This window comes from Acanthochromis polyacanthus, chromosome 9, assembly GCF_021347895.1.
Source record: "Acanthochromis polyacanthus isolate Apoly-LR-REF ecotype Palm Island chromosome 9, KAUST_Apoly_ChrSc, whole genome shotgun sequence".
Lineage (NCBI taxonomy): Eukaryota > Metazoa > Chordata > Actinopteri > Pomacentridae > Acanthochromis > Acanthochromis polyacanthus.
In genome coordinates this window covers 9,587,186-9,598,121 of record NC_067121.1, presented here as the reverse complement: position 1 = coordinate 9,598,121, position 10,936 = coordinate 9,587,186, and the positions used below count along the sequence as shown (strand labels likewise).

Sequence of the window (10,936 nt, the reverse complement as noted above, 5' to 3'; positions counted from 1 at the left end):
CCTCCACTTGGCACGTTGGCCATTTTGCTGACTTAAATCCCCCAATTACTCACCTCCACTCCTCAGCAGCCGTGTAAACAGCGGCTTTAAAAGCTGTAATTACGCCGTATGCGGCTGTATCAGCGGCTGCTCGGATGACAAAGGAGAGGAAGTGTGGTTTTAGCAGGACAGATCTGCATGTTGATGAAGCAGGCCAGGAGGTTTTTCTGAGCTGTTGTAATGACGGAGTAATCACAGCGAATCGTGTTGCTGACACGCAGGAATCTGATGCTGTAATTGTGTAAGCGGTTACGTTGTCGCTCATACAGAGGATCAGCAGACAACAGTGGTGTAGTTTCCATGAAATGCTTTTACAAGACTAATAGTGAGCCAGTCAAGTAGCTGAAAATAGAAGCTGCTTTCTGGTTAAAGTTGGCTGGTGTTTTGCCTTCACCCTGCTGTCATGAACTCGAGTAGAAAGAAGCATCACATTTGGATGCAGAAATGCCTGCTGCTGTCACACGTCGGTTAAATTTCTGACTTGATCTCGACTTGCTCAGATGTAACAGTGACTTAATCTATGGTGATTTTGTGAAATGAAGCTGTAATTTCAAACTATTCATCTTTAATTGTTTGTCTACATTGAATCACGGTGTATTTAATGTGGCTTTTTTGGCAAACATTTAACAAAAAAAGACTATTTCATGTCAAAATAAACACAGATTTCTGCAAAGCAAAATACTGCTGAGAAGCATCTTCACATCATGATGCTGCCACCGCCATGCCTCACATCATGATGCTGCCACCACCATGCCTCACATCATGATGCTACCACCGCCATGCCTCACATCATGATGCTTCCACCAAAATGCTTCACATCATGATGCTGCCACCACCATGCCTCACATTATGATGCTGCCACCGCCATGCCTCACATCATGATGCTGCCACCGCCATGCTTCACATCATGATGCTGCCACCGCCATGCTTCACATCATGATGCTGCCACCGCCATGCTTCACATCATGATGCTGCCACCACCATGCTTCACATCATGATGTTCCCACCACCATGCCTCACATTATGATGCTGCCACCGCCATGCCTCACATCATGATGCTGCCACCGCCATGCTTCACATCATGATGCTGCCACCGCCATGCTTCACATCATGATGCTGCCACCGCCATGCTTCACATCATGATGCTGCCACCACCATGCTTCACATCATGATGTTCCCACCACCATGCCTCACATCATGATGCTGCCACCAAAATGCTTCACATCATGATGCTGCCACCACCATGCCTCACATCATGATGCTGCCACCACCATGCTACACAGTGTTTGGTGCCTGCCAAACATAGCATCTCGTCTGATGGACAAGATGTTTTAGTCTTAGCAGACCAAAGAACTTTCTCCAGTTGACTTCAGAGTCTCCATCATACCTTCTGGTGAACTCAAGTTGATATTTAATAAGATTTTTTTCTGCTTTATTGCTCTGCTCACTGCTTCCAGGTTTGTTTTCCTTTTGGACCAACTGCACCTAACAAAATTTGGGTCAACCAAAGTTGGGGTCTCTAGTTGATCTGTTGCAAACTAACCTAGCCCCCAAACAACCCACCAGTTGCCAGGCTTCACTTTCCGTCCTTTATTCCTGAAGATTTCCTTTCACACGTACACATTTTTTATATTAAAGAGCATTTATGTTGGCCTTGACGCTGTTAAAAAGCAGATTTCCAGTTATTCATGCATTCATCATCTCCAGTTGGTGAGCAAAAATTTGGCCTCTGTACAGGTGGATCAATAATAAGATTCTGGGAGGTCATTGCACAAGACATAACTCAAACAAAATTCGATGTGTGTGGAGCTTTGCTGCTTTTGAAAGAACCAAGTAAAATATCGGCACAGATTATTTGCCCTTTTTTTAAAGCACTGTTTATTTGGTATTTTTTTCCCTTTCAAAATGCTGCTGTACAAATAGATGACTCTTAACAACAACATAAAAAAATTCCACTGCAATGTTGGATTCTCCTAATCTGTAAGATTCATGTGACATTTAACACGTAAGGCTTTTTCATGTCTTCTGTTTGTTGGTGTCAAGCTACACTTCTGCCTATCAGCAGCGTGGTGCCACAGCTTATACAACTCATAGAGAACACCCAGTAAAGCTAGTTTTACTTTGTGATAAACTCCTCTTGGCACAGAAACTCTCATTAAACAGGGTTGCTGCAGCGTCTCTGTGGTGCAGCTTGAAGCCCTCGATGTTTTGTCACGACGTTCTGCCACAGGGAATAGGTCTCTCGTAGCAGGCTTCTGGTAATCATCCAGCCCGCCCACAGATTATAATTTGAGCAGCTGTGGAGTAATTAGACGGCAGAGGTGGTCCTGCTAATTATCAGCCCACCTACAGCATGTAGGAGGGAGCAGAGTCGATCCACTATCGCTCCTCTTTCATTCATCGGCTGAATCTGTAATGAACGCACAATGTTTCATTCATGTGTGGGCTTGTTAATTGAGAGAATCCGACATTTGACACAGGAGACTCGACTGAACAGCTCGTTAAAATCAATTAAAATGAACTGTCGAGATGTTCTTCATTCCTGACAGCATTAGAGGAGAGGACTTTCTATTCCCAAAGGCCCTGTAAGTTAAGTTTTTAACCACAGTTACACTTCAACACGTCAATCTTACCTTCACTAAATATAGAAATAAAGTAAAAAGATAATTAATGGATGTTTGAGCATGGCAAACATGATTAAAAGTAACAGATTTGATGTGGTTTTATATATTAGCATACTGTAGAAAAGTTATGTTTTTAATAGTTTTTTATTTTTGACAGTTTAGTCCTATTTTACTGATTGTTCCTGTTTTGTATAATTCTAGAAAATAGTTGGTAAAATTACAGAAATAAAAATGTATTAATTTATATGTCAACCCAGATCAAAAAGTCTAAAACTGTAAATAACATACACATCAAAAACCTGTATATCAAGGATTGAAAAATAGGAAATAAAGCTTTTAATTATTATTTTACAGATTTTCCCAGTTTTATCAAATTACAGATAACCGGTAAAATCACGGAAAGCAAAAATACTCATTTACATGTTGCCACAAAACTGGCTAAACCTGTGGATAATGACATCCATTCATCCACTCTCTATACACCGGTAAAATCACGGAAAGCAAAATACTCATTTACATGTTGCCACAAAACTGGCTAAACCTGTGGATAATGACATCCATTCATCCACTCTCTATACACCGCTTTATCCTCACTAGGGTCACGGGGGGTGCTGGAGTCTATCCCAGCTGACTCGGGCGAAGGCAGGGGACATCCTGGACAGGTCGCCAGTCTGTCACAGGGCTACATATACAGACAAACAATCACACACACATTCACACCTACGGGCAATTTAGAATAACCAATTAACCTCAGCATGTTTTTGGACTGTGGGAGGAAGCCGGAGTACCCGGAGAAAACCCAGGCATGCACAGGGAGAACATGCAAACTCCATGCAGAAAGATCCCGGGAAAGCCGGGATTTGAACCAGGGATCTTCTTGCTGCAAGGTGAAAGTTTACCACTATTCCACTGTGCAGCCCCGGACAACGACATCCACGTTAAAAAAAAAAGATGTCAAAGTAGTAATTTGTTCTTTTATAAAGTTTGGCCATAAAATTATACTACACTAATTTGCAAAAAGATAATTATTTCACAGATATTAGCAGTGATTTGAGAATTATGTACATTAACAACTGAAAAATGTAAAAATTTTCAGCTGCGGTTTTGGGGACTTTCTCTGTTTTGTTAAATTACAGATACAGTATGTAGTGAAATCACAGAAAAAATATTTTCATTTACATGTTGACTATAAAAACAACACGTACCTTTACGCTTACCCATTTTTCGTGCTTCTAACATCAACTTTGAAGACAAGAGGTTCACTGACTACTTAATATATTTAACACACTAACAGGTGCCACGATGAAGACAATAGCCAGTGTTCTTCTCTTCACCTGTCAGTGGTCACAATGTTATGTCTGATTGGTGTTTCTCTGTCAAAGTTGCATTTTTCGAAGTTTTTTGATGAAAATAATCCCTTCCTGTCTTAATAATAACGGTTTAGATGTAACACCACAGTGTTGTTTTCTCGCTCCAACCCTGCATGTGGACAGGATTGGTTTCTTTAGATGTGTTACCTATGAAACCCTGGAAGTCAGAATCTGTGTTTCAGTCCAGTAAGGTGGAAATTAGGGCTGCACGATCGATATCGCATCGACATTGAGGTTTTAACTACTGCGGTAACCTAACCTCAAGAGGGTGAGGTTTTTTTTTTTAAATCCCTATTTGAGTGACAGACCTATTCGCCAATCAAAAACATTGAGTCTCGTGATCCTCCTGGCCACTGGCCAATCAGAAATGGCAACAGGAAGCAAGTGCGTATGCACTGCACTACCGCAGCTAGCTTTAGCCAGTAGCTAACAACAAACCCTCACGTGTACTTTGCGATGCCGTGAGGAGCAAAAAGTTTTCATTGTGACACATTAACAGCGTAAAAATGGCTGAAGGAACGTCTTCAGTAACAGAACAGGGTGCGGAGCAGTTGGTATCTAAAAAGAACTCTATTTCAGTTGTTTGGACTTACTTTGGGTTTGAGAAAAACGATGTGGAGCAAAAGCGAGCCAAATGCAAAATATGTCATCGTGCAGTAGCCAGATCCAGAGGAAACACATCTAATTTGTACGAACACTTGAGGAATCGCCACCGACAGCAGTATGATGCAATGTTTTGGACACAGGCTCCACTTGGCTATTGGTGAGATTATTTTTTTTCCCTTAGTCTTGTGTGTGTGTGTGTGTGTGTGTGTGTGTGTGTGTGTGTGTGTGTGTGTGTGTGTGTGTGTGTGTGTGTGTGTGTGTGTGTGTGTGTACCGCGAGCAGCGGAGCTTCTACAGCTGATCGCCGCTGCTTGGGGGACACGTCTCAATTCTGATCACAGATGTAATGACTGCCGAGACACACATGTTTTGCACACACTGTTGCTCAGTGAAATCTGGCTACAACCGTGTACAACCGTGTAGCGCAAACGCGGAAATGCCCGGCAGCAGCCGACCACGCGAGTTTCGTGTTGCGGTGATGGACTGGCTTGGCTCCGTGCCAAATCAAATTTTCAAAATCATCTGGTGGGCCAGATATTATTCCTGACGGGCCAGTTTTGGCCCGCAGGCCGCCAGTTGCCGACCACTGCTGTAGATTATTTGTGTATTGTTTTTATGTGTCAGCTTGTCTTTTTTCAATCATAATTTGCAGTTTTATGCATTTGAAAGTAGAAAATCAAAAAAATCGCAAATTGAACCAAAATCGCAATTAGGTTTTTTTCCAAAATCGTGCAGCCCTAGTGGAAATACTCAGCAATGTTGTTTGCTGCTGATTTTACTTATGATATGTCTTCTAGCTCAGTGGTCCCCAAACATTTCTATTGGAGTCTGCAGGGTGTTTTATTTTGAAAAATGACTAGATCGTCTTCCCATCAAGTCCGTCTGTGCTTGTGTCCTGCACTTGATGTTAAATGAAATTGTCAATCTGCCAAAGTTATTAAAAAACGAATGTCTCTGAAGAGCTTCTTTTAAAGGAGGGGGAGACCTGATGCTGACGCAGCAGAAAAAGTAAGATAATATTTAGCTATAACAAGTAATTTTATTTGTTCAAGACTCTTCAAATAAAGATCATTATTGTTATGTGACGATCGGCATACGTTTGTCTGTCTGTCTGTCCGTCTGTTTGTCTGTCCGTCTGTCTGTCTCTCTGTGTACGACATCACTTAAAAACGGACAAACAGATTTGGATGAAATTTTCAGAGAAGGTCAAAAATGACACAAGAACCAACTGTTTAGATTTTGTCAATCATATGGACTTATTCACGAGGTAAATATGTGCATTTTTCCAGGTCTTCGAATGGAGTGCTTGTTACATGATGAACAGCAACAGCAGCTTTCCATTTGAATTGATGTACAAACATGTATTCTGTGCCTTCTGCGTGTTTGTAAGGCATTTTTAAATCTCATTGTTCAGATTTCCACCCATGTTTTCTGGTATTTTTGATGGAATTACACTCTAAAAAGGAGCACAACAGGGAAAGGAGGCGGTGGAGGGATGAAACTGAACTGAAAACATCACCTTGGATGAGTTTTAACCGCTCCGCCGCCTCGTTTCGTGCAGTCGACAGTCTTATTGTGCTGCGTGCTGCATTTCTCAGCATTCCTCCGCATCGAATCGAAAACATTTATTCACGCTGAGCGACAGGTTTTGGGGTGAATGGGATGTAATGATTTGGCGGCGCTGCTGAATGTGAAGATATGTGGTTCTGCTTGTCAGGGAAATGTAAGCATGGGTCATTCATGCAGCAACAATAGCAGCTGAGAGAAAACACAGTAGGATGCTGAGCAAAGAAAAATGTTTCACTGCTTTACATAATTCTGAAGATTTAATCAAATTGGCATAAAACCAAATGATCTCTATCTTTATTTTTGATCAGATTTTAGTGTTTACTGCTTATCAGGTGGATTTAAAGCTGGATTTTAATTAATACGACAAAAAGAAAAAGGTCATCAGGATTCTGAAATGTTTTCCTCCCAGCTTTAAACCGGCCTGATAAGACTGAAAATCATTTCATTATTGGATGGCGAAGCTCCACCGTGATAACTGATACGTATCGGGATGAACACTGACTCCTCTGTGTGGAGGCGGCCAGAAAGGAGAAGCTGGAAATGTTTTTAGCAAAGAGCGAAGGCGATGAGGGCAAGGATAATCCTTTAAAAGTACACGTCGTCTGCGGGCAGCCATGTTTTAAAAGTTGTCCTCCTCTGCTGTTATTTCTCTGTCACAGATTAGCTCTGTTTCTCTGGGGACTGTTATTTTTCCATTAGAGATTAGAGCCGCGTTATCTCCCATTAAGAGGAGAGGTGGGAAGAGTCAAGGTGCTCTTTAAACTGTAGAGCAATCTGATAAATATTCTCTGCAGACCCCGAGAACTTGGACTCCATTTAAGCTATCTGTCTTTTTGCTTGTCACCGCCTTCTGACTTCTTCCCTTTAATCTTCCAACCAACCTCTTCAATCTGTTTCCCTGTTAGAGGAATCAGTCAGTCAGAAACCGTTGAAAAAACATAGCAGACACTCAACTCGTAGGGGAGAAAAAATACAAGCATTAAAAGCGTTTCAGTCGGTTTTGCTCATTTTGCATGAAACCAAAAACTTCTCAGTGATCTTGTGATCATTGAGAAGCAAACAATAAACCTAAAGATATGAGATGTAGTGTTATTCAGATATTATTCTAAGGGTTTTTTTTTTTTTTCCATTTTGTGTAATTTATTTTCACCCTTTTTTGCCTTTGTGGTATTGTGGCATGTCTGGAAAAAAATTGTAGTAACAGAAATTAAATCTGACGTCAAACAGAAAATTGTATAAATAATGTAGCTGGACGTAACAAAGTGTCAAATGCAGTTTGGGAAGAATCCGAGACAGTTCGCCTGAACTCAGCAGGAATTTTCATCAGTTTTTATCATTTTTTAAAAATGCATTCATCCTGCAAACACAGGATTTCTATGTGGTTGTTTCATGTATTCGAACAACTGAATCAATCTTTTTTTAAGAGATGCAGTAAAAAGCTAATTAATGGACCTTTGAGCTTAGATTATTTTGTTCCAAAAGGCAAACATGATTAAAATGAATACATTAGGTGTAGTTGTCATCATTGTATTGACCTAGCACACGTGCCCTGATAACAGATTGCATTCTTCCTGACATTGTTTTTATGTACTCTCTTTTGTGACTGAGTTCTAAATAGTTTCCAGCTGTTCCAGAGCTTTGTTTTGGATGAAACTTTTGTGCAATCTATTTTTAACTTAATAAATCCCTGACCTGTTCAATAGGATTCAAGTCTGGACTTTGACTTGGCCAGTCCATCAGTTATAGAACTCCAGATTCCTTTTTCTTGGTCAGGTAATCTCTGGACAGCTTTGAAGTATGCTTAGAGTCATTTTGTTCTTGGTCTATGAACCCACAACTAATCAGCTTCAATACGGAATGGATTTCATGATGCACCAAGATGTTGTGGCAGATCTTCTTATTCGTGATAGCATCCATTTGAACTGATTTGTCCATGCCGTTTCCACAAATGGAACCTCACACCGTAATGGAATCTCTACCATGTTTCACTGTGGGTACAATGCGTTTAGCATCAAAATGTTCTCCAGCTTGTCTGCAGACATGAACAAGACGATGTTGAATGAAGAGTTCAAACACGACTCGTCCATCCAGAGTACCTTCTTCCAGTCATCTACAGTTCATTGTTTGACCTCCCTGACAAATTTTAGTTGTGTTTGGACGTTTCGCAGGCCTCAATAATGACTTCTTTGCAGCTATTCTTCCCTCTAAGCCTTGTTCCTTCAAGCCTGCTTGTGGTGATTCTGGAGACTTTCTCAGATTCTGATCTAGAAGTGTTAATCTCTGCCTGAAGATCAGCAGTGATCTTCCTTCTATCTCAAGTACTTAAATCTTGAGGTGCCTGATATCTGCTTCAGTTTGCTTTCATGTATGGCCTCTTCCTTGGCACATTTTGTGACTACCAGTCTCTGCAGTCGAATCCAAGGCATACTTGACAACACTGTGAGAACACTTTATGTCTTCATCTATCTATCTATCTATCTATCTATCTATCTATCTATCTATCTATCTATCTATCTATCTATCTATCTATCTATCTATCTATCTACACACGTGGACAAAATTGTTGGTACCCCTCAGTTAAAGAAGGAAAAACCCACAATTCTCACTGAAATCACTTGAAACTCACAAAAGTAACAATAAATAAAAATTTATTGAAAATTAAATAATCAAAAACAGCCATTACTTTTGAATTGTTGATTAACATAATTATTTAAAAAAACAAACTAATGAAACAGGCCTGGACAAAAATGATGGTACCTCTATAAAAGATTGAAAACTATTTGACCAGAGTGACATGATTAACTCAGGTGTGTCATTTAATTGACATCACAGGTGTTTCCAAACTCATAATCAGTCAGTCTGCCTATTTAAAGGGAGACAAGTAGTCACCCTGCTGTTTGGTGAAAAGGTGTGTACCACACTGAACATGGACAACAGAAAGCGAAGGAGAGAATTGTCCCAGGACATCCGAAAAAAAATTATAGACAAACATCTTAAAGGTAAAGGCTATAAGACCATCTCTAAACAGCTTGAAGTTCCTGTGACAACAGTGGCTCATATTATTCAGAAGTTCAAGACCCACGGGACAGTAGCCAACCTCCCTGGACGTGGCCGCAAGAGGAAAATTGATGACAAATTGAAGAGACGGATCGTTGGAATTGTATCCAAAGAGCCCAGAGCAACCTCCAAAGAAATTAAAGGTGAACTCCAAGGCCAAGGTACATCAGTGTCAGATCGCACCATTCGTGGTTGTTTGAGCCAAAGTGGACTTCATGGGAGACGACCAAGGAGGACACCACTGCTGAAAAAAACTCATAAAAAAGCCAGACTGGAATTTGCAAAAATGCATGTTGACAAGCCACAAAGCTTCTGGGAGAATGTCCTTTGGACAGATGAGACCAAACTGGAGCTTTTTGGTAAGGCACATCAACTCTATATTCATAGACTCAAAAACCAAGCATACGAAGAAAAGAACACTGTCCCTACGGTGAGACATGGAGGAGGCTCAGTAATGTTTTGGGGCTGCTTTGCTGCATCTGGCACAGGATGTCTTGAAAGTGTGCAAGGTACGATGAAATCTGAAGACTATCAAGGCATTCTGGAGAGAAATGTGCTGCCTAGTGTCAGAAAGCTTGGTCTCAGTCGCAGGTCATGGGTCTTCCAACAGGACAACGATCCAAAACACACAGCCAAAAACACCCAAGAATGGCTGAGAGAAAAACGTTGGACTATTCTAAAGTGGCCTTCTATGAGCCCAGATCTGAATCCCATTGAACATATGTGGAAGGAGCTGAAACATGCCATTTGGAGAAGACACCCATCAAACCTGAGACAACTGGAGCTGTTTGCTCATGAGGAGTGGGCCAAAATACCTGTTGACAGCTGCAGAACGCTCATTGACAAATACAGAAATGGTTTCATTGCAGTGATTGCCTCAAAAGGTTGTGCAACAAAATATTAAGTTATGGGTACCATCATTTTTGTCCAGCCCTATTTCATTAGTTTGTTTTTTTAGATAATTATGTTAATCAACAATTCAAAAGTGATGGCTGATTTTGATTATTTAATTTTCAATAAATTTGTATTTATTGTTACTTTTGTGAGTTTCAAGTGATTTCAGTGAGAATTGTGGGTTTTTCCTTCTTTAACTGAGGGGTACCAACAATTTTGTCCACGTGTGTATCTATCTATCTATCTATCTATCTGAGTAAGTTCGCTAAGCTTCACCATTTTAAATAGTTTTATACCCAAATTTGAGCCAGCACACTGGAATTCTCTGAGAAGTCAGAAATTATTCAAGAATAATGTACAATCACTAAAACAAAATTTTCTTTTCAGGATTGCAAAAAACAGTAATTTGTCTCCATCAAAAAAATTATGTGCTTTACTATTTTTTTCTGCTTTTACGTAAAACAGTAAATTTGAAAATTCATGGATAACAATAATAATTGTATTGTAGCATTAAAGAAATCATTTGGATCAAAGAGCTTGCACGTACTGGCGGAATAACCATTACAGAAACATAAAAATGCATTTTGGTACTCAGCAATACTGTTAACTCAGGGCAGCGGTGGCAAACACCTCACAGTGGGTGGTGGTCTGATAAATTTGTGAAGCACTGTATGTTATCTACATTACCATTCAAACGATCGGGGTCACCCTGAAAATGTCATGTTTTCCATGAAAACTCACACTCTTATTCATGTGCGAACACAATGGCACAAGGGTT

General features: G+C 40.4%; 3 protein-coding genes across 6 annotated transcripts in view; all 3 read right to left on the bottom strand.

The window, feature by feature from the left end:
• LOC127535343 (tripartite motif-containing protein 16-like) overlaps positions 1–10,936 on the bottom strand; it is a 599,330-nt gene that overhangs the window by 503,808 nt on the left and 84,586 nt on the right. The window lies entirely within an intron of this gene.
• Positions 1–10,936, bottom strand: part of LOC127535341 (tripartite motif-containing protein 16-like) — a 149,836-nt gene that overhangs the window by 122,767 nt on the left and 16,133 nt on the right. The gene's annotated exons all lie outside the window — the stretch shown is intronic.
• Positions 1–10,936, bottom strand: part of LOC127535340 (tripartite motif-containing protein 16-like) — a 520,629-nt gene that overhangs the window by 503,796 nt on the left and 5,897 nt on the right. The gene's annotated exons all lie outside the window — the stretch shown is intronic.